This window comes from Rhinolophus ferrumequinum, chromosome 7, assembly GCF_004115265.2.
Source record: "Rhinolophus ferrumequinum isolate MPI-CBG mRhiFer1 chromosome 7, mRhiFer1_v1.p, whole genome shotgun sequence".
In the NCBI taxonomy this organism is placed as follows: domain Eukaryota; kingdom Metazoa; phylum Chordata; class Mammalia; order Chiroptera; family Rhinolophidae; genus Rhinolophus; species Rhinolophus ferrumequinum.
The window spans coordinates 24,187,359-24,211,162 of record NC_046290.1 but is presented as its reverse complement, the minus strand read 5'-3'; the positions used below and the strand labels follow the sequence as shown (position 1 = coordinate 24,211,162).

The following is a 23,804-nucleotide window of genomic DNA, read 5'->3' as shown; positions in this document are numbered from 1 at the left end:
ATTAACCCACTAGTCTGTCATAATACCCCCCAAAAAGACGACTGAAAACTACACCTGATCTACCAGCAAAGTCTCTGATACAACCTAGGATTGATTTTATTTGAGTTACTACCAGGATTTTAAACTCTATGTATATGTGTACTTAAGAAATTAATGCTCAATAACTCAGGAGAACCTTCATTGATTCACTTTGGGTCTAAAATATAAAAAATAATAATTAAAAATAAGCTGACATACACTGGCAGGGATGTCCTGAGGGCATGAAGATAGACACTTGCAGTTACTGATGAAAAGGAAAGGAAAAATGAGGTATCCTGAAATGAAAAAATAAACAAATAATCATAGAAAAGGTAACTCAGGCTTAAATTTGAAAAGAGTTCACAAAATCAGAAGACAAACATGTCTCTGAACCAAGATGGGAAGTAATCAATCCTTCGACAAAAGTCCATTATCGGTTATTTTAAACCTATTTAAAAATTCCTTTTTAAAAGGGCACAACACCATCCAAAGTATTGGATAATTTCTTTAATCTAAATTTCTTTCTATGAAATCCTACTGTTCAAAACTCAATAAACCAAACTAGATATAAAGGTTTTCACTGATTGAGAGATTCACCGATTGTATCCAAAAGGCATAATACAAAAAAAAAAAAAGCAAATGATATAAAACTTCCACAGCAGCTCAATCAAAAAGAAATACAATACAAAATAATTTTTAAGAACCTATAAGGCAATCACATTACCCTTGTTATTTTTTTACGCTGGTAAGATCTAAAGTAAAACAGAAGTCTTCAACACAGAGAAAACAACTTAAAGAGTTATTTTACTCTTTTCAACTTTTACCCACCCTTTCTTTAAGCTATAACTTCCTGTCCTAAAATTATTCAAGGCGCTCTCCCAGGACTTTTCTCTTTTACCAAATCGTCTATTAGCTTCTGGACCCAAAGCCTGACTCCACGAGTTTCAAGAGTCAACTTTCCAAAGTGAGGACGCTAAGGAAATTTTTAAAACCACAACTGGGTAATAAAACTACATTAAAAGAATAGGCTAATACTTTATTTGATTTCTACAAGTAAAGACTTGGGATTTTTCTAAAAAATAAAAATTCAATTTAAAAATTCTGCTCTAAATCTTATTTAATAGCTATTTATAGTTTAAGGATCCAACGAGTATTACGTATAATATTATCAACCTGATGTAAGCTATCCAAAGGGAATGGAGAAGCAATATTAGTATAGCAATAAGAGTTCAAGATCAGGTTTTAGAATCAGAAAAACTTAGATTCAAATTCTCCTTCCTCCTTTTTCACGCTGTGTAATCCTGACTTCCCAAGCTTTATTTCCTCACTTGTGAAATGGAAATAATATCTACCCTATGAGTTTTTTTCTGAGTATTAAAAATGACAATAGATAATGTATAGAAAGCTTTTGATAAATGTTTGTTTTTAAAAGGGGGCAGGAAGAACTAACCTACCCATCTTTATATCTATTATAATACCTGGTTAGTGGTCAGAACAACAAATTAATGAGAACGGAAGCGAAAAATTACTGAATGAGCACAGTTTTAGGGCACTTTTGCACTTATTTAATCCTTGACGATCAACAGAACACATCATAAGCTAACTAGGGTGTATCTCTTCATTTTCCTAATTGCTAGTGGAAGCTCGTTCAATTTTAGGTTCAATTCTGACTCATTCAAAAACAGAAGTCTGAACTTGAGGAATAATGATCCATTATCACTATTTCCTCTTGTTCCTAATCAGCAGATATATCTATTTAAATCATAATGATGTAGTATTAACAAAACGCAATTTATTAATTTTTGCCTCCTTGCCTCTCTTCCCTCTTTTCTTAATTCCCTTTTACCTGCCTTGCCTGGTCATCATCCCTCCCTCCCCCAACTCCAGCTTTCCAGAGGGACTACTGAAAATCACTTCCTGACTAGTGGAAGATGAAGACTTTAGAAGTTATTGGCCAACAGAATTTATTTTGCATCCAAATACCCACATTTTTAACATAAGCATTTATTTATTTCTGCAACAAATATTTGAGATGGCTCTTACTACAGGTAAAGTATACTGCTTTGTGCGCTAAACCATAATTCCTCAATTTTAATCCCACAGCCAGACAGCACTAAATGAAAATTTTTACATAATGTGGCCACAACTTTTCTTCTGAGCTATCTAATCTCATTTCTCATATGTGCACAAGTTTTTTCAAGTCATAAAGGACTGGCCAAATAAGAAAAATTGTATCTTAACTATGGCTGGCATGTAGTATTTGGAAAGCTGGAGAATGACAGAATGAATCATATTGAAGAAAAAACATAAATTGTCCCTAGGAAATGAATTAGAACTAATAAAGCAAGGTTGCAGGGATACAAGAACAATATATAAAAGTCACCTGTACTTCCATATACTAGCAATGAACAATCTGAAAATGAAATTAAGAAAACAGTTCTATTTACAATAGCATTTAAAAATGCTTTGGAACAAATTTAACAAACGAAGTGCAAAATATTTTCAGAGAAAGAAATTAAGCCCTTGAAAAATGGAAAGGTATCCCATGGTCATGGACTGAAAGACACTATTGTTAAGATGGCAATACTCCCCAAACTAATCTATAGATTCAACATTATAACTACCGACTCTGCAGAGATGAACGAGCTGATCCTAAAATTCACATGAAAATGCAAGAGATCCAGAATACCAAGACAGTCTTGGGGGAAAAAAAAAAAAAAACAAGTTGGAGGACTCACATTTCCCATTTTCAAACCTTACTACAAAGCTGCAGTAATCAAGACAGTATGGTACTGGCATAAGGTCAGACACATAGATCAATAGAATAAAATTTAGAGTCCAGAAATAAACTTATACTTGCATTCAATTGACTTTTAACAAGGGTGCCAAGAGCATTCAGTGAGAAAAGAATAAACAGTCTTTTCAGCAAATGGTGATGGCACAACTGGATTGTCACATGTAGAAGAATGAAATCGAATCCCTACCTCAAATCATACATAAAATATTAACCTGAAATAGATCAGAGACTTAAATGTAAGAGCTAAAACTAAACATAAGTGTGAATCTTCATGTCCTCGGATTAAGCAATGGTTTGTTAAACATGACAGAAGCACAAGCAACTCAAGGAAAAAATTTATAAATCAAACATCAAAATGAAAAGCTTTTGTGCCTCAAAGGACACTACCAAGACAGTGAAAAACTGGGGCGGCCAGATGGCTCAGTTGGTTAGAGCGCGAGCTCTCTATGGGATGGTGGGCTGTGTCTCCCGCAACTAAGATTGAAAACAGCAACCGGACTTGGAATTGAGCTGCGCCCTCCACAACTAGATAGAAGGACAACGACTTGGAGCTGGTGGGCCCTGGAGAAACACACTGTTCCCCAATATTCCCCAATAAAAATTTAAAAAATTTAAAAAAAAAGATTAGCATAAACATTTCTCCAAAGATACATAAATGACCAATAAACATAGGAAAAGATGCTCACTATTGTCAGTCATTGGGGAAATGCAAATCACAGTCCCAATGAGATACTGCACACTCACTAGGATGGCTACACTCTGTTGACAAGTATTGGTGAGGATGTGGAGAAACCATAAACCTCCAACATTGTCAGTGGAAATGTAAAAGTCATGCACCCTCTTTGGAAAACAATGTGGCAGTTACTCAGTACTCAAAGAGTTAGACATAAGCACACGACCTAAAAATTTCACTATTTTTTCATATTATTCACTATTAATGTTCCAGAGGACCTGAAAACATTAAGCCCGCGCAGATACCTGTACACAAATGCTTAGAGCAGCACTATTCATAATAGCCAAAGGGGGAAAACAATCCAAATGTCCATCAACTGACAAACGTTAGGTGCAATGAGGTATAGCCATGCAATGGAATGTTATTTGGCTATAAAAAGGAATGAAGTCTAATACATCTATGATACGGATGACCAAGTGAAAGAAGCCAGATACAAGAAGGTCACAATTGTGTAATTCTACTTACGATTTTTAAAAAATCCATAGTACCACAAGGTAGATTAGTGGTTGCTAAGGGCTGGGGGGAGGGGAAAATGGGGAGCGATGGCTAATGGGCATGGGGTTCCTTCTTGGGGTGATGGAAATGTTCTGAACTAGACAGTGATGATGGTTGCACAACTCTGAGTACACTAAAACCCACTGAATTTTACCACTGTACACTTTAAGAGAGTGAATTTTATGGTCGTGAAAATAAGAGATATTTTTCAAACCTTTTCAAACTAGTTCAGATGAGTCATGTAAGTTATCAGCAAACACTTGCTAAGACCCTGTTACAGGCAAGACACTTTACCAGGTACCACAAGCAGATCCTGCACTCAAAAAGTTTACAATCGGACTGGGAAGATAAATAACATGAAAATGAAATAAAATAAACCACAGCTTGATATAAAATAAGGAAATGTGACATATAATTTATATAACTCCTGCACATAGGTATATATTAGATGAGGATGAAAGCACATGAATTGGGGCAGGAACAAAGGGAGAAAGTATTATAAACTTTTTAAAAAAACCATGCTAGGTGATTCTGATATGCTAACCTTCTCTCCATCACCAGCAAAAAAACCCATAAAATATTAACAGAAAGAAGGTATGATCTGCATAGATGGAGAAAAAAGGAGGTAAAAGTTTTGGTTACAAAGTGTGAAGCAGGGAAATACGAGTTATACCAAAATATAACAGATATATTTGTGTACATTGTATATGTATGTATATACTGTCATACGTAACAGTACAGTATTATCCCTTTGGAGGCATAATTAACTTAAGATATTTAGAGATGAGTTAAACTTGTGTAGTTATTATTTGGGATACTTCAATTTGATCTGGGGTATACAGTCAAGTTCCATTATGAAAAAGTACTTATATTTCAATACCAGATAAACTTGAGCTAATTTGATTACTTTTTATTTACTTAGAAAATATCTTCCTTTGTAATAATTCATTATACATGGCACAAATTAGAAGATTTTCATTTAGAATATACTTGACAAAGATATCTTTTTCATCAAATCACAATTAGAAAGGTAGCTGTCAACTAATAAAAATAAATATTTGCTGAGGACTTATTCTAAGTTGTACAGCATACTTCTAAGCATTTTACGTGTTACTCTTAAGCAGTGTGTATCCAACATAAACAAGATAATGCAATTTGACTTTTGAGAATTTTTTAAACATAACCCATCCTTAGGAACTTATCAGTCAGTTAATTTTCTATTTTATTCTAAGTATTGTTACTAATTTGTTTTTGACTATTTTTAGTTCAATTTTCTATCCAATTCTTTTGCTGAATTCATTTATAGTATCTGCTATTCTAACTATTTTTAGTTCAATTTTCTATCCAATTCTTTTGCTGAATTCATTTATAGTATCTGCTATTCTAACTTCTTTCCTCAATTCTACTATGGTCCTCTTGGTATCCAGCAACTATCCTCCATTCTTCAGAACTCAACATGTCTCTACAGTCTATCTCTATTTTTAATTCTAATTCACTAATAACTCTGCTGGCCATGGTTCCTTGCTCCTTTATGCCTCACATGTTTTTATGGAATTAAAACAAACAGAGGGATCTTTTAGGCAGTCATGTAAAATTTGGGAGGGAGGTTAAAAAAAAGTCCTAGCATTGAATGCCTAGAATTCATTGCTGAGCACATAGTAGTCATTCAACTAACTCTGGTAGAATGATTTAAAAGCCTAAAAACTTAGCTAAAATAGAAACTTATAATCTTGCCTTATATCTCCAGAAAAGGATTATAGCTTGAAAGAATTTCCTAGGTGATTATGATGTGCCTCTAACCAAAAAAAAAAACTAAACAAGAAAGTACATTTGCTTAGATGTACACCGATCCTAGGAAAGCACTATTTTTCATTTTGACATTATGATACCTGATCAGTTATTTTTGATAAATCAGTTTGATTCCTTTATAATTATTTGCACATATAATACTTTTGAAAACTACTGCCATTTTTAATTTAATTATTCCAAAAGTAGACCTTTATTTATATTTGTAAAGATAATCCCCTCAAAGTAACATAGTTCTCACTAAAAGATCTCATTATGTTTATGGATTTAGTGTAAAACTAACTAGAGAAGCAGTGTTTAGATGAAGCAAAATAAACAAATACATTGAGAAGGGCCAAGGAAAAGCCTGTACAACAGAAACAAGAACATTCATGTTGTTACTCTACGTTCACAGTAATATTGTCAATATATTGGAAAATAAGCCCTCAAGAAAAAAATATTATCTTCTGGTCATCTGTATTAAGATTTTTGTTTTTAAACTCAAAATATCTATCGTCCTACCTTTAACTCTGATTTAAGACTGTTTGGAGAGATCTTCCAGGTCAGTCTTAACAGAAACTTTCAAATAACCATTAGTATTTCATCAAGCCACTAAATTTTCCAATGTCCATTCCATTCAAGATGGGAAAAGTGTTACAGTGTTCAATAGACTGTATTCTTATTCAGAGGCAGCCAAAAGTCATTTAACTTAGGTTGGCTTTAAAAGCTATGTGCTAATTCTAATTTGTATATCTATACCAGAACTATAATAATGAATTGAATAATATCTTGGACGTTCTCAGTTGAGGTAGTAAAGGAATCCTGGGTTTTCAACATGGTTTTCAACTTAAATTTTATGTATCCTTTTAAAAAATCTGCATAGATTTAAAAATGTCTTCCTCATGAAAGTAATCCTCTAAGAGACCAATTCATCATCATGTGCTTTGTCAAAGAAAAGCCTGTCTTCTGAGCTCCAAGAATCTGAAGTATTCCAATTCCTATATCCACCATGCACCTGAATGTCTCAACGGTCAGTTAAACTTGACATGCCTAAAACCGTAGTATACTAGACTCTCCCTCCCACCCTTTTTCCACATCCCCACTGTCCAATTCTTATAACCTTCTCCTATTTTCCTAATCTTAATGAATGGAACTTCCATACCCCAAGGCCCACAAGTATGAAACTTGAGAATCAAAGAGGCATCCTTGACTATTTTCATTCTCCATTATCCAATCTACCTACATATAAACACCAAGCTGTACCCATGTGAATTCCTTACTACTTGTTACGGCCTGTCTCCTCCATGCACACACTGTCTTGAGAACCTCATCAATTCCTAAACAGTCTCTCTAGTCAACCTTCTGCCTACTATCTAATCTACATTGCCACCAAAAAATATTTTTCAAATACAAAATATACTTCATTACTAAATAATTTATTGATTTCCCAATGCCTTTAAAATAACATGCAGAATTCTTAAAGGCATATATATTCCTTCATAATCTGAACGTTGCCCCTCTCTGTGGCTTCAAATCTTTTTGGTACACTCCTTTTCCAGCCCCATGTTCCCATAACTTAAATATCTACACTTTCCAATATCAAACTATTGCCCTAGGCTCCCAAGTCTAATTAACTTAGTTTACATACTACCTCTAGTCTAAATGAGGTGATCCCCTTAGGTGTTCCTACTGCACCCTCTTTGTTAATCTTGGTAATGTAACATAATCTTTGTTTATCTGTCTATATTACACTGTTAAGATCCTTGAAGACAAGGCCCGAGTCTTTTATCAGGCCATCTCTACTGTCTCACAGTTCCTCAAACACAGGAAACACTCAATGTCTGATGAACAAGACACTGAACATGAGATTATGGCCATGTCCACAACACGCCAGATGTTTCATATTTCAAATACTGGGGTGCCAAAAAAATGTATACAAGCGGACATTTTGGTCAATGTTGCTCAAGCAGTAGTTCGCCGTAATCAGAAGTGTCTGAATGCTGATGGTAACCCTTCTGAGTACCTGTTTTAGCTGCAGAAGTCAAACTGGGTTGTGTTCATCTTTTGTTACCGGTATATACTGAGTATTACAATTTTAATAGATTTTTCCCTTCTTAAAATGTATATACACTTTTTGGCACCCTCTGTATAAAGACTAAGTAGTAACATCTACATAAAACTTGACTTCTTTAGTATGTTCCAATCTAGAATCTACTTACCACTTTTTTCCCCTGCAGACTGATGATTCCTCAACTACAATTATATCTCTAGGAAACTACTTCCTTCTTTCATTTATCTAAAACATTTTTTTCTACTATAATTTCTTTTTTTTTGCTAGTCCATAAAAATCCTAAAACGAAAGAACCACTGAGAACCCCTTCAGTTTACAGTTTAAAGAAATGGGCTTTTAATAACTGGCCTAAATCTCACTTGGCTAATAGCTAGTTTAGATCAGATTCTTTGCTTAATTTCACTATATAGTACCTCCAAATGATATACTCAGTTTTAAAAGCTCATAACTTTTATCACGAAGTTCAAATATACATTGAAAAGAGATCACAGAAACAAGTAGGGAAGAAGAACATTTAAATGACCTAAGAATAATCTTACTAGAAAATGTCCATCTATAAGACATAAAATAAAAATTATGGAAGGATAAAACTATTTTTGAAAATATATGTTAAGAGCCATAAAAATGTTCAAACCTTTTGGCCCAACTTCCAATTATGGGATTCTACTCAAAGTGAGTAAAGCCCCCAAAAAGTTGTTTATATGTATCTTTTTATATGTAAAGATGCTCTGCCGTCTCATTTTAATACATAAAAAAGTGAAAACAAATAAAATGTCCAACAGTAGGATGACTAAGAAAATTATGGTTCATCCATTGACAAAATACTGGGTAACATTTTAAATAATTATGAACACTCTGTAGGGAAATCCTTACAATACTACCTTAAGAGAAAACAGGATCATGTATTTATACCATAAATACATATTTAACCATAATTAATCCATATAAATATTTTTATTTGCAGCATTATTTACAATAGCGAAGATATCTGGGTGTCCATCAATGGATGAATGGACAAAGAAGTGGTACATATACACAATGGAATATTACTCAGCCATAAAGAAAGAAAAAAAGAAAAGGAAAGAAAAGAAAGGAATCTTGCCATCTGAAACAACATGGATGGACCTAGAGGGTATTATGCTGAGTGGATAAGTCAGCAGAGGAAGTCAAATGCCAAATGATTTCACTTATCGTGGAATCTAAAGAGCAAAAAACCAGACAAACAGAAACTCATAGAGAGAACATTTTGATGGTTGCCAGCTGGGGGTGTGGGGTGGGTGAAAAGGGGGACAAGATTAAGTATAAATTGGTAGTTACAAAACAGTCATGGGGATGTAAAGTACAGCATAAGGAATATTGTCAATATTATAGTAACTATGTATGGTGTTAGATGGATAGTAGATTTATCGGGCTGATCACTTCATAATTTATATAAATGTTTAATGACTATGCTGTATACCTGAAACGAATATAATAGTGTATGTCAACTCTAATTGAAAAATAAAACAACTAAAAATATTTTTATTGAAAACCTATTAGGAAAAACATAAATGAGTTTATAGATAATTTTCCTATTTTCCAAATAGCATGCAGTCTTTTCCCACATTTTATAATTGAAAAAAATAAATAAGAGAAGTCTTTAACTTTGAGGTTCTTAAAAAATTTTAAGTTCTCAATTATACAATTAAGCCTCACTTAACACACCAGAAAACTGTAAGCAGTTTTGGTTTCCAAGAAAACTAAGGGAGTGTAGAGTTGCTGAACTATGAACTTTTACAAAGAACACTAAAATTCTGGTAGTTATCTTCTAGTTGAAAACATCACAATCAATAAAACCATGATAATTAGTGCATGATAATAATAAACATGGCTCAACAGACAGGTAAAATATTAGGACAGTCACTAACTTATAAATTGTAACTCATTTTTAATTCAAATTTTTAGGCCCCCTCATCTGAAAACTGAGGACATGTAATGGCACTATTACATACACTACAAACCACGAATAACTGGAAAAGATTAAAGAATAATACCTCTCTCCCTTTCCCACCAACACTGTCCAATTCCTAATATGCGTATCTGGATTATGTAGGTCGCCTTAGCCCTGAGCCTACGAATCTGTCTTGTTGTTTTTGCAGTGAATGGAAGCCCAGAGGTAATACCTGAAATCAGAAGCAGCCGGAGTGGAAACAGAAGAGTAGAAAGAATTCAAAACACTTCTGTATACAGATCTCTCTCTTATCCAGTTAAGCAAACCTAACAGTCCAAATACAAGTGATTCACTAAATTACACCAATTCTTTCCTTAAATGCTGTCCTACCTTTTCTGGGCTTTGTGTTTTCTTCCATCAAACTTGCTCAATACTTAGCAAGCCCCACCCATTTTCTGTCACTCCAATCAGTCCTATATCCCAAACTGAAATACAATTCAAATTCATTTATTCGTGTATGTTGAGTGCTACTATGTGTAAATCACCATAGAGACTCAGTAAACAGACAGGGTTCTCCCATCAGCTTTTGTAAACTGCCTCTTGATTGGTCCCGTTTTCTCAAAAAACATGGTAATTTGCACTAGAGCAAAATACAGCACTTATTTAGTTATAAACTCCAGATAGAGTGAAGAAAATGTTTACTTTGTTTTTCAAGATAGCATCACATTTTAAAATCCCCTTCACAAAAGAGACATTCATGTTATTTAAACCAATAATTCTAAGCAGACCCTTTTGTTCAAACAGGGGGAGTGAAGGGGATAGCTTCTTATTCTAAGGAAGAAACACTGTAAGGTTATACAAAGCCATGAGCAACAACCTCCAAACTGACAAACAAGTAATACATATCTGCCAAAAAAAATGTATATACATTTTAAGAAAGGAAAAAACTGTATTAAAACTGTAGTAACATATACCGATAACAAAAGATGACTACACGTCATGTGTATACATGTTTTTGGCACCCCCGGTACATGCCTAGCAACTGAATGGTATCATATTCCACTCCTTTTGTTTCTTTAGTTGTCTGTTAGCTACAAGAAAAATGAAAGTTATTGAAGCAAATTTGTTTCCACAGTCAATTAAAAAGCCCTTCCTTTAACTTTCCCCTCTTACATTCCCATTTTCTTCTCAGACTCTCCTCCTGAACATATAAACACACAGTATTGAAATGAATGTACATATCCATGAAATGTAGTACTCTAAAAGTAGGTATGGAAAGATAAAAGCTGAGTTCAAACTGTTCTACTTGAGATACCGGGCAGTAAGTCAAAAACCCTAGATTTTAGATATAAAGGAAATGTATACAGAAGACAGTCATATTTAGGCTGTAAAGCATGAACGTTACTGAAGATTCTAGTTTAATTTTAAATCCCAGAGCCAAAGTATACGAGCAAAAAATATACTAACACTAAATACATCTTTCACAATCACCTCTAAATCTTTCTGAAAATGCTAAAAATTATTCCATCTCACGAACTGTATGTACATGCCCACTCTCAGAATGAAAACAGTAGAGGAGGGATGGATTCAGTGATATCCAAGGAGGTGCTATGAATGTCAGAACTGGGTGAACACATGGATTGGAAGTAAAGGAGAACTCAAACATTATCACCAAGTTTCTAGTTTAGGCTACTGAGCTGATGGTGGAAACAATAACCTACTTTACATAGAGGTAAGTTTGGGGTGAAAAGAGGGTAAGAGTAGGGAAGAAATGAAGGACGAGTTCAGTTTTATATACTTTTGAATTTGTAGTATTTATGGGACATCAGGAGGTGCTTGGCAGACAGCTGGATCTGTCTCAGAAGAGAAATATATTCTGGAGATAGATTTGTGAGTCATCAGCACATAGAGAGTAAGCATGTAAAAAGCCATGTGAATAGATGAGATCAATAGGAAGAGAGAACAGAACCAAGGCTGAAAAACCACCTCGGGGATACCAATATTTAAGGGGTGGGCAAAAGAGGAAGAACTAGCAAGAGTCTATAAAAATGAGAAGCCAAATACAAGAGGAAGAACAAAAAAGGGACTGATATCCCTGAACCCAAGAGAATGAGGGGGGAAAGGAGGGTGTGGTCAAATGTAACCACCATAAAGTGTCCCAACCTGCTTAGAGAAGCACTGCTTCTCTCTTCAAGCATTAGAAGAGAGGCAATGACTGTTCACTATAATCTATGTTCAATAAGTGTAAACAACAAACATTAAACTTAAAGCAAAATGTAAATACAATATTCCTCAGTTATTATTGTACCATCCCTCATTCTTTGTTCCAATTTCTAAGTGCTGTATGTTCAAAAATACATGATACTACCTATTTTAATTATGATGAAAAAGAGGGCAATATTAGTTTACTTGCTTTGTAGAGCATATAACCTAACAGAATTAATATAAATAAATGCCACTTAATGTCAATACAAGATTTTTGAAGGGGGTAAATATGGGGAAGTAAAATTATGTCCAAAAATAAAGCAGCTACAAGATCTGAGAGAAATAGCTAAATCTGTTCAAAGTATTTTTGACATAGTACCACAATTAAATGAGTATATTAAATTCAATTTCGAAATTCAGTCATAAATGAACCACTAATATATGTAACAACATAGATGAATCTCAAAAGCTTTGTACTAAGTGAAAAAAAATCCAACACAGAAGCCTACATACTGTATCATTCCATTTATATGACATTCAACAAAATACTACTAGGCCCTGGTTGCCAAGGTCTAGAATAGGTGTAAGAAACAGATTACAAAAGGACATAAGGGAACTTTTGGAATTATCATGTATCTTGGTGGTGGTTGGTGGTTGCAAGGCTATATATGTTTATCGAAACTCATCAAACTGTAAATCTAAAACAGTGAATTTTACTGTATAAATTGTACCTCAATAAGCCTTACTTAAATTAAAAACAAATCTAAGTCATATCACTATTTTGGTTGAATAGCATTTTCAATGTGCTATAATGTATTCCTCATTACAGTTAACTTATCTACATTGTTATTATACATAATACTGAAATTAACCAACAAAATAAAACTATAATAGTCTTAAGCTTAAAACAAGAAAGTAGATACCTTCCCTCTTGCAATAAACCCGAGTATCTTACCCCCAATTCTATTGCCCAAGGGATCAAAAGAAAAACCCTTCCTGATACTTGACGATCCTCACCAACCGCTAAAGAAGGAACTCTGTTTTAAACTTTTCTTTGATTTGGTTTTATACACAAGTTATGGTATTGTTAGGGATGTATGTTAATAAAATGTTCTTACCCAAAAAGAAGCCTCAAGGACATAACCTATATCCAAGAAAATGCTATTTTGAAATTAACACAAAAATATACTTGCCACTCACACTAACCTTAGATTTAGAAATGTATCTTGAAGAAATATCATATAGCTCAACTCTAATTAATCAGTTTCAGCAAAAATGTACTGAACACCTACAACACAGGATGAAAACTGTGACGGCATTAGGGGCATAAAGATGAAAATACCAGTCTCCTTGCCCTCACAGAGTTGGTGGTTTAGTATGGCTAACAGACCTGACAGACACAGGAACAAATCATTTTATCAAGAGATACAAGTAACACACTGACAAATGCTATGAAATGGAATGACCAGAGAAACTTTCACCAAAAAAAGGGCCACGCTTTCTCGTCTTCTCCTTAAAAAAAAATTTCTGGTGCTTGACTCAACATTTTGAAAAGTAACACATCTACAGAAGAAAGCAGGAATACTCCACACGTATACATTTTAACAGTTAACATCAATGCTTTTTCACCAGCAACATTTGAACTTACGAAGATCTCAGAATTTGAGGCCTTTCAAAGCGCTCTAGGTTTCATCAAGGAAAGTAGAATTTATTGGAAAAAAATCTACGTATAAGCGGTTCTGCACAGTCCAAACCTATGCTGTTCAAGGGTCAACTGTAGCACATTACAGGCCCATCCACATGAACCACAGCACCTATATTCACCATGCTATGTAAACATTTGCTTATGAGGAAATTGGATGAACGATGACAGGTAAAAGAAAAGATACATAGAGAAAGGGAAAAAGAAAAGAGTAAAAAGATTAGTAGAGTTAAATAAAAAGCATGTATCATACACGTCTTTTAAGATAACCTCAAGGTAGGTTATGGCATAAATACTGGATTCTTAATTCTTTTCTCAAAGTGCAAAGAATGTTTAACAGTAGCTTTTAGGCCATTACATTTCAACTTTCAACCTTAAGAGTTGTTTGTCAGGCATAGGCAGAACCACGAAGGAAAAAACATTATGTCATGTGCATCAATTTTTAAAGAATAGAATTAAAGAAAAGGGGAAGTTATGGCCAATTTACACCCATGTAAAATTTCCACTTGGTCATTACCATGGAAAAGCTAAATTATTATACATATAGCCTATACTCAGATGATTAATTTCTTTAGGTGGAAACTGGCAATCCTATCAGATAAAGACAACTAAAAGAGGTTTTAAATCCTGAAAGGGTTGCCAAGTAGCAGTGCTGAGAACTCTGTGATGTATTTCCTTGCTGGGATTAATTTCAAGGACATTTTTGTTTTGCAAACAAAAAAATTAAATATATGTCACAAAGATTAATATTTTTAGAGTAAACTATTGAGTTTTAATAATTTATTAGTGTTTCTAGCACTGTTAGTCTTTAAGGTATCTAGAATAACTATTTTTAAAAAACAGTACTTATACCAAAACAAGATTCATTTCATTGATACATTTCATCTGCACAAGACTGAAGGATTAAGAAGTATAAGTGACCCAAATATGTTAACTTGAACAAAAGAAATCCAAATTTATGTCACAGCTTCTGAATTTCTCAGAAGATGTAAAGTATATTTAAAAATTTTATTATATAAATTAATGTTAATTCCATGTTTTTGCATACTGAAAAATTTTTTTTGTCAAAGAGCAAATATACACAAAAGAAAACTTTAAGAATTTGGTATATTCGTGTTAAATGATATGTTACACACATGTAAGATGGAAAAACAATTTACCTACATAAATTATGTTTTAAAGTTTAATGTATTTGGGGGAATATTTTTTAATGCTTAATATTTTTATGAAAAACAATTCAAGAATCACATTATGAAAATAAAATGGCTTTTCCACATTTTCAAAAGCTACCTATTCCACAGATACCTCACATATATATTTAAAAATCAATATCCTATTTAAATGATTATATATACAAACATTTTGCACATTATACATGGTGTAAAGTAACAAGTCAATTTTTAAAAAGACTGTAATCAAATAATGTATCAGCTATAACGTACCAAAACATTTTAGAATTCCTCTTTTTAAATTATCTTCAGGATCTTGTTATAAACTACACAAGAAAAAGTCTCACTACTCTATAACCAAGCCCACACTTTTTATAAAATATGTAATACAAACCTTAAAGAGGCAGAGTGGTAGAAAGGCAAGAATAAAAGTTTTAGAATCAGAAATATTTGGGTTGGAATCTTAGTTCTAACACATGCTAGCTTTGCCACCGTGGACAAGTTTCTTAAACATAGTGAGCCTCAATTTCCTTGTCTGTAAAACGAGAATACTATCACTAACCTTATTGGTTAGTTGGGTGATTCAAATCACGATACACAGTGTAGTGGTTAAAATTGATGTGGTAAAGCATCAACTCTGGAGTCCCTTCTCCACTTTCTTCCACTTGTTAGCTGTGTGACCTTGGGCTAGTTGCTTAATCATTTAATACCTCAATTTTCTCAAATGTCTCAGATTAATAAATACAACGAAACTCATACTATACCTTGAAAAGCTGAGACAATCCATATAAAGAAAGCCCCTGGCACAGTTTCTGGCACATAGAAATCTCTCAATAATATTACATATTACAAATGTAAAGCACTCAATACAGAGCCTGACACAAAAAAGATCTTATAAAATTTTAGTTTTCCTAAACTAAGTTCTAAATTACTTTTTATTCTCTCTAAAATTCAAATTCACCTCTGAAGATAAAGATTTACCTTTAAGGATAAGAAAAAGGCTATTTCAAAGGCTCTAAAGGTATTTGCTAAAGGACTCATAAGGTTGTATGGAATAGCAACAGCTCTGGAGTAAGTGTACAATTTGAAAGGATCAACATTCTTTGGCTACATAAATACTGAATTTAAAAAAATCACCAGTCATACTATAGATTCATCTACCCTACTACAACTTGTCATAAACATCTATCTGAATGAAATCACTCTCTAAAGATGAATTTTCCCTTTCTAAAAATAGATGCTTTGACAATTTCAATATTAAAAAAACACACCTAAAAGTAAAAAAAAAAGGAAATTCACAGATTGCTTAACAACTCAAATTTAAAATACAAGATAGTAAAAATCTGATGATTTCAAATCTTTATATATACATCCTATATATAACCTATATATAACATATATAGAATATATATATATATATACACACAAACACACATACATAGGATATATATGTATATAAACACATATATATGTAAATTACAGTCTGAATTCTATTTTGGTTCTTTGCCTGAAGTAAACAATTTCCTTGACTACATGACTTGAAAGTATTCAATAAACTGAGCAACCAAAGGATAATATTAAGATTTTACTAAACTAGAAATGTGGAACCCTAAATCCTTAAGAACAAATGTAAATCAGATTGAACATTTACTAATTATAAGACAATGAGCAATTTTCTAACCTTTCCAGCCATAGTTTCTTCATCTGTAAACTGTGGATGATATGTTTCTATTTCATGAGCTTAAGAAGAATTAAATGAGATAATATTATAGGGATATATTTAACACTACTCTGGACAAATAATAAGCCCTCAAAATCTTATCTAGCTGGCAATGCTGTATCACAAAATAATCTCTCCAAATATCACTTTGGGAATTGAAAGAAATATGCATTAAAACATAATTCTGAATTCATTATACCTGACTCCAGATTTTCACCAAACAAAACCACATATAAGAAAAATATCTAAAATAATTTTTATTACTTGACTTACTTGAACAAAAAAGTCTGAGCACATAAAATACCCTTTAAAATTACAAAGATGGCCTTAAACAGAAACAGTACTTAAAATTGCTTTTAAATCAACTAGAAACACTAAAATTCCACTATTTTTAAAAAATAGTATAAAAATAAAACTCCCAGGAGTCATTATGTATTGTTTATAGAAATATAGTTAGTTCTATATTTCTTAGGAAGGACATATGTAGATAAACTCAATCCTTCAAATACTATATATATATATAATCCTGACACAGGGTCAAGGATTTCTAATGTAAGAGTACTAGTTCCATACCAGGAAAATACAACCAAGAGACAGGCATCATGTCTCCAATGAAGAGGGAAAAGCACCTTGGACTCAGACAATTAAAAAAGTCACAAATGGTATCAGTGTCAGCACTGAGCAATAGAGCTCCATGACCAGAGCTCAGACATTTCTTAAAGCAACATAATCTAATAAAAAAAACTAGTTAAGAGTCAGGGAATCCCTTTTTCTTCCACTGACTCACTACATGAATCTACACCAATCACGTGGCCTCTGAGTGTCAAGTTTTTCATCAAAAAATGGAAATCATGCTGGTCATTTCTCTCACAGTGAAATGAGAATATTTATAAATGACCTCAGGTCACCTTGAAAAAGAACCGATATAAAATACAAAGAATAATGACAAATGACAATTGCTAAAAATAGAGACAACTCTGCTTAAAAAGTGTATTTTTAAATGATTTCCAAAGGCTATATGTAAGACCATAAATTACCACCAAAGCCAACTTAGTACGTTCAGGATATTAAAATAAACACCTTCAAGTAAACAGTTAATTACCGAACTTCTATAAAGTTCCAAGTCAGTAATTTTCTATTCATTTTATGGCAAATACATGTGATAAACAAAACTGAAGTTACATGTCTATAAAAGGAATTTTTATTTACCTCAGTCTTCCCAACCACTTCATATAAAGCTGAAATCTTGTATTTAAAACTTCAGAATTACTTACAATCATGCTTTTCCTAATAAGCAATGAGGTGGGGAAAGTTAAATGAAATAATATGAAACTCAAACTTTTGAGTTTTTATTTACTCTTGCATTAATTTTTACACCCTATTTTGAGAGAGCAAAAATACCACAATAGGGTATGTCAAAATATAATACAGACAGGTTCAAGTATTTCCAGTATAGCACTTTGATGAAGGATTGGTACCAAAAAATTCAACATTAAATAGTTTAGGAAGCCTTAGAAAATACATGTTTGAGCTGGGTAGTCCAGCTTCAAATAAATTTCATGTTTGAATTGGTATAGCTTTGCTCATAATACTTTTGAAATTTATTAATGATTACTATGCAGAAAACCAAAACTACGTTTACTACCATACTGAAAACTTTCATTTTTTCTCCTTAAAGATTCTCAAATACACAGTCTTTCTTTCTTCAAATATACCTTTTTTCTTCTTAAAGGTGGACAGAATTATAATGGTCCTTAGCAGAGGTTCAAAACTCTTTCAAATAACTTCAGTAAACAAATGTTGAACGGCTTTCAAAAGGAAGCATCCTATACACTCTTCTCAAAACGCTAACAATTATTAAGTATTAAATATTCAACTTTAGTTTGATTTACTAGATTTTCATCATTTACCTTAAACCTGATTTCTTTTCAAATAATTATTATAAATTACTGGTAACTGCAGACTCAAGAGAAACAATAAACCATAGTGTTGAAATTTCCTTTAGGTATATTACAAAATATTTCTCTAAATAATAAAATTAACATTATAAGATTACTAGAACACTTAATAGTTGTCTCCTTTCACTGAATTAAAAGATAATAATAACAATAATAATAATGGAAATACAAGAGTAGCCACTGGTCACTATCCTAACCAATACATGGGAAGTAGAACACACTATTCATAATCTCTAGGGAAACACAAATTATTTCTTCCAACTAAATTATCAAAAATTTAAAGTTCAAGCTTGGGTTTTATTTGAGTTTTATAATGTTTTCTCCTTTAAAAAATAATCTAACTAGTTTGGACCAAACAAACAAACAAAAAAATACTTCCAATCTACTTTAAAAAAATGTTTATGCTATCTTAATAAAAGCTATCACACAACCTATATTACGCAGATTGCTAAATATGTAGAATTGAGAAAATACGACCTGATAAGAATTCACTTTAATTTAATTCCAAAGTCACAAGGAAAAAAAAAAAAAATCAGTCACATAAACAGATACCTAACACACAGATCCAAACATCTGTATAAAAAAAGCTCCCTTTAACTATAAAACTCTTAAAAGTTGCTCCTGTGGATGAAAACTAAGCAAGCAGAACTCCTCTTTCCATTACCTTCAACAGAAATATGTTCATCCCTTGACATGTCTCTATTTTATTTACATAAAAGTTGTAAAGCCCTTATCTGCCTCCCCAAACACCAAGCACTCTGCTTAAGATGTGAAGTGTTTTTTCCCTTCTGTATTCTCTCCCCCCAGCAGGCCCCCATTCGCATGCCCCCCACCCAGTGTAGGCCTGAGGCCCTGTAGCAAACAGTGTCTAACAGGAGCAGGCAGCACAAAGACAGGAATGGGAGATTAGTGGGAGGGAGGGAGGCCGGGATTGGGGCTCAGCAGGAGCTTCAGGCTTTTTAAAATTCAAACTGCTCCCTGACCAATACAAATCACGGACACGCTACTGACTACTACACGGATTTATAGCATTAAAAACATGCCTAGTACGTGACAGCTATATTAACTTCACTCTTTTTAACATTTCTCTATACGTTTGCAGTAAATGTGGAACAATTTATTTTAAGCAGAGTGCTTAACTCAAAAATAACCTTCAAAAAAGTTACTTATTCTACAACGACAATAATAATTTAGTGAGAAAAAATTCGAACCAACGTAACACCCACTAGTAAAACAAGGGACTTTGTTGACCAGTGTTGTTTCATTTTAACCAATGAAAAGTTTCCCTTCAGTGAATATGAAACAAAGTATCAAAACAGTCTAACCCAGGTACATTTATTTTTCTATGCAATTTGTATGGCTTAACACTTTTAAATTGTTTGTTTTTCCCTTCCACCAATCTAGTTATCAACGCCTCCATAAACAAGCTCTAAATACTTAACTTACACATGAACTAGAATTCATGATATAACTGACATTTTTCTCCAGCAATTACAGATACATTTGACCTATTAAAATGACACCTCTCTCATTACACAGTCAAACATCATGGGCACAAACAGCCAATGACAATCCTGGGACCTCAAGAAGATCTGCCCTGACATGAAAGGATGGCACCTTGTACATTTTTTTAACCTCCCAGGGATTTTAAGCATAACTTAATTTGTATATTTTTAAAGAAAATTGGTTTTACCTGTATCTCAGCACAACTCTCAGAACATTTCAAATTCCTCGTACGCTTCTACACGTTTGGATCAGGAAGTACCTGAGTATTTTATGTATAGCCGTTGAAAATTGTTCTTATATAACACGTACAGACGTAAAGTGGCAGGGTAAACCTGTCAAGTACTTTATACTTGTCTTTGAATAAAAAGTCCATGTGCAACACACTGTCAAAGAACAACATAAAAGCTCTTTTCGGGGGGAGGGGGGCATATGCAGGGTCTACCACACTATGGTTTTCTGTATTAAATATGCATGTGGACGATTTACTTCTTTAAAAAAGAAAATGAGTCTTTATTAACTTTCCAACGCCCAAACAAGTTTTACACAGGGAAAGAATTACCACTGGATCCGTGTCTGAGTATTTACATTTGTCTCACTAACTGAAACTACTTCCTCCCTTCATGGGGTCACAGGGGGAAGAAGGGGGGTTGTTTGTTTCACTGGGACGTTCCCCACTCTCGGACCAGGAAAGTTGTAAATATGGGGACGATCAGGGCACATTTGCTGTTAGTTGTATTGTTTCCGCCTCCTCACTAGCTACGGCTCCTCTCCCGGGCGAGGCCTGTCACCGACCAGCCGTAGCTCCGCTCAGCCCGGAGCTCTCCTAATCCCCGAGCTCAAGTAGATTCCGCTGGCCCGCGGCCTGCACTCTCCGCCGGGCCTACGCCTCCCCGGCCGCCCGGCAGGAGCCCAGTCCCCGCCACCGCAGCCGGCCGGGAGAGGGTACAAAACCACCGCCACCCAGGGCGGCTGCCACCAGAGAGAAGCGAACTCTAGACTCGCCCGCGGAGGAGACCTGGGGCCGCTAAGGAAACGGCGGGGAGGGGAGCGAGGAGGAGAGTCGCTGAGGACCTGGCGCCGCCGCCGCCGCCGCCGCCGAAATAAAGAGCAGGAATTTACCTGGGCGAATCGGCGTCTGAATCCAAGGGGAGGCCGAGGCCGCTGTGGCGAGAGACTATAATCCGGGCCGGGAGGGGGGGTGGCTACGGCTCCTCTTCCGTCTCCTCAGTGCGGGGAACATGTAGAGCCGGGGGGAGACCAACCGAGAAGACAAATCGCTGCTTCTTCTTCCTCCTCCTCCTCCTTCTCCCACATAGAAACACTCACAAACACCCGGCCAGGGGCCCGAGCTACCGGGGGGGCATCGCCGCCGGCCCGGGAACCAATCCTCCAGTCGGCGGGGGCGTCCCTCCCTGCGGCTTGGTGGTGTCGGGTGAGTCGGTACCGACGGAGGGAGGGGGGGGAGGGCGGGGGGGGAAGGAGCCCTGTGTGTGTCTCTCTCTCGTTCCGTCTCTCCCTCTCAGAACAAAATGCCGACCGGAAGTGCAGCTGCAGGAATGACTCCCTCCGCCGGCGCCAAACACTAACAACCACCCCCTCTTCCCCACTCCACTTCCGCCACCGCCGCCGCCGCCGCCGCCGCCGCCGCCGACGCCGCCACTTAGGCTCGAGTCCTCGGCCGAGCCGCACCGCGCCGCTCCGCTCGGCACCCGGGGTCCCGCTGGGGCCGACAGCGAGGCGGCGGCGGCGGCGGCGGTGGCGGCGGCTCTCCTCTGCGCCCTTCTCCTCCTCTGGGCGGCGGTGGATGCTGCCTTTTATTGTCGATCCTGCGGAGCGGTGTTTTCGCTGCGGCACGGCAGAGCCAGCTCTGTCCGGTCTTTTATTTTCCTGGAGGCCGACCGGAACGGGGCCCGAATCTGATGGTGGTCGTGTGCGTGGGGGGCGCTCCGGCCCGGACCCGCTCGCAGGCTGCGCTCGCTGCCGCAGCTGGTCGTCATTAGCTTTAGGGAGGTAAGCGCGAGGCGGCCACGTAGAGGACGCCGGCGATTCGACGGCGACTGTGCATTTTTTAAATGGTGTCCCTGCAGCCTGGTGGATGGATGTATCGTACACCTCTCCTTTTGAGAGGCCGGACTTTACGCCCTTCTTTGCATTTTTTCTGCGGAGTAAGAACGCAGCCCTCGGAGGTGAAGAAGATTCTCAGCTGGATTGAATTGGAATCGTTTTTGTGATGCATTTATTTCTGGAAATATTTGGTCTTTTCTGATCTTGCTTTTTGTTGGCGGTGATTTTGGTTCTTCCCTAACTGTCGGGATAAAGACCTGTAGGCGACGCTGTTGGAGCGGGAGCTGGCCCGCAGCGGGCCCAGAGCGCGCTGGCCGGCGCCCCCCAATAGGTGTGGGTGGAGCGGAGCGTGCTGGGAGAGCCACCCGCCCAGACCCCGGCCACCGGAGGACTCTGGGCGACGGGTGGGCCTGGGGCCAGTCATTATCAAACATCGCTTTCCTCTTTACATTTGAAACAGGTCCTGGACCAGGCTGGAGTACAACTGTGATGATGTGTAGAGTTCCATGCTTCTTGTGGTCTCTCATTGTAACACGTGAAATAACTATCGATCCACGGTTCTTTGTTTTTACCTATATAAATTAAAAGGGGGCTATTCTTCAGGTAAAAAGTGCACTAGGTAAGCGAATTTTACTCAAACGGGACGATAATTTGTGTTATAGTTTCATAAATTTAGTTAAATTATATGTTAATTGTATTCTTTATGTGGTTTGTATATGTATCAATACGCTAAAAGTAAATGGGAATTTTTCCCTACAGGCTATTCCTCAAAAATCACTCGAGGTACTAAATCATATCTAATCACTCCTTTACTCTGGACCCTGCATTGGCTTTGCAGCTAGCTCAGAGTAAAAGCCAAAGCCTTGCCGGCGGCGTGAAGGGATGGGGGAAGCTGCCCTGGCATCCGTACAAGCAGGACCTCTGCTTTTGCTATTCCCCGTTCCGGGCTCCATAGGGCTTGCTCCCACTCTTGCAGGATTTTGCTCAAATGTCACCTCGTGGCTTCCGTAGCCATTCTTTGCAAGTTCTCTGCCTCTGTCCAATTTTATCCTTCAGGCGTTCTGTATATCATACATGTTATTTAGTAGACTGTAAGCTCCCCGAGAGCTTACATTTCCCTCCAGTAGAATGTAAGCTCCAGGAGAGCAATAGGTTTTATTTTTCTCCACTAGTGTTTCGTGGAGAAAATAATGCCTGACACACAGTAGATGCTTAATATTTGGTTAATGAATGAATGATGATTTTAAGGGCCATGACACCTCCCCCCCACACACCAATTTCTGAACTCTATTCCTTACTATATAGGCATATATACTTACATACTACAAAGAAATTTATGAAATATTTGTGAAAACTGAAAAAAAAAATCTAAGGAAAAAAATGCAAGTTTATTGCAGAGTTCTAGAAAAAGGCACTATTTACAGACATTTGAAAGCTCTCCATAACACCAGAAACCCAGAAACTAGTGATAATTCTTTTTTGTTTAGGTTTCTGTAAATGAGCTTGCTAGAGAACAATTGATTAGTAGATCACATGGTCATATTCATACTGGGCCAATTATCTTTGCTGTCTTCCTGAATCACAAACTTCGTTGTCCATCCTTTCTGCCCTCTTTCTTGCAAAATGCTGTTTTCACTAAATTAAAATCTGT

At 35.9% G+C, this 23,804-nt stretch overlaps 1 protein-coding gene across 3 annotated transcripts in view; it reads right to left on the bottom strand.

The window, feature by feature from the left end:
• Positions 1–21,615, bottom strand: part of NIPBL (NIPBL cohesin loading factor) — a 187,182-nt gene extending 165,567 nt beyond the window's left edge. For 2 of the 3 annotated variants that reach the window (XM_033109938.1, XM_033109937.1), the window contains exon 1: positions 21,209–21,544. The gene's annotated coding sequence lies outside the window, so the exon portion shown is untranslated. Of the gene's footprint in view, positions 1–21,208 lie in introns of all 3 variants that reach the window. The other variant, XM_033109936.1, reaches the window with a different exon arrangement.
• Between the last annotated feature and the right edge of the window lie 2,189 nt (positions 21,616–23,804).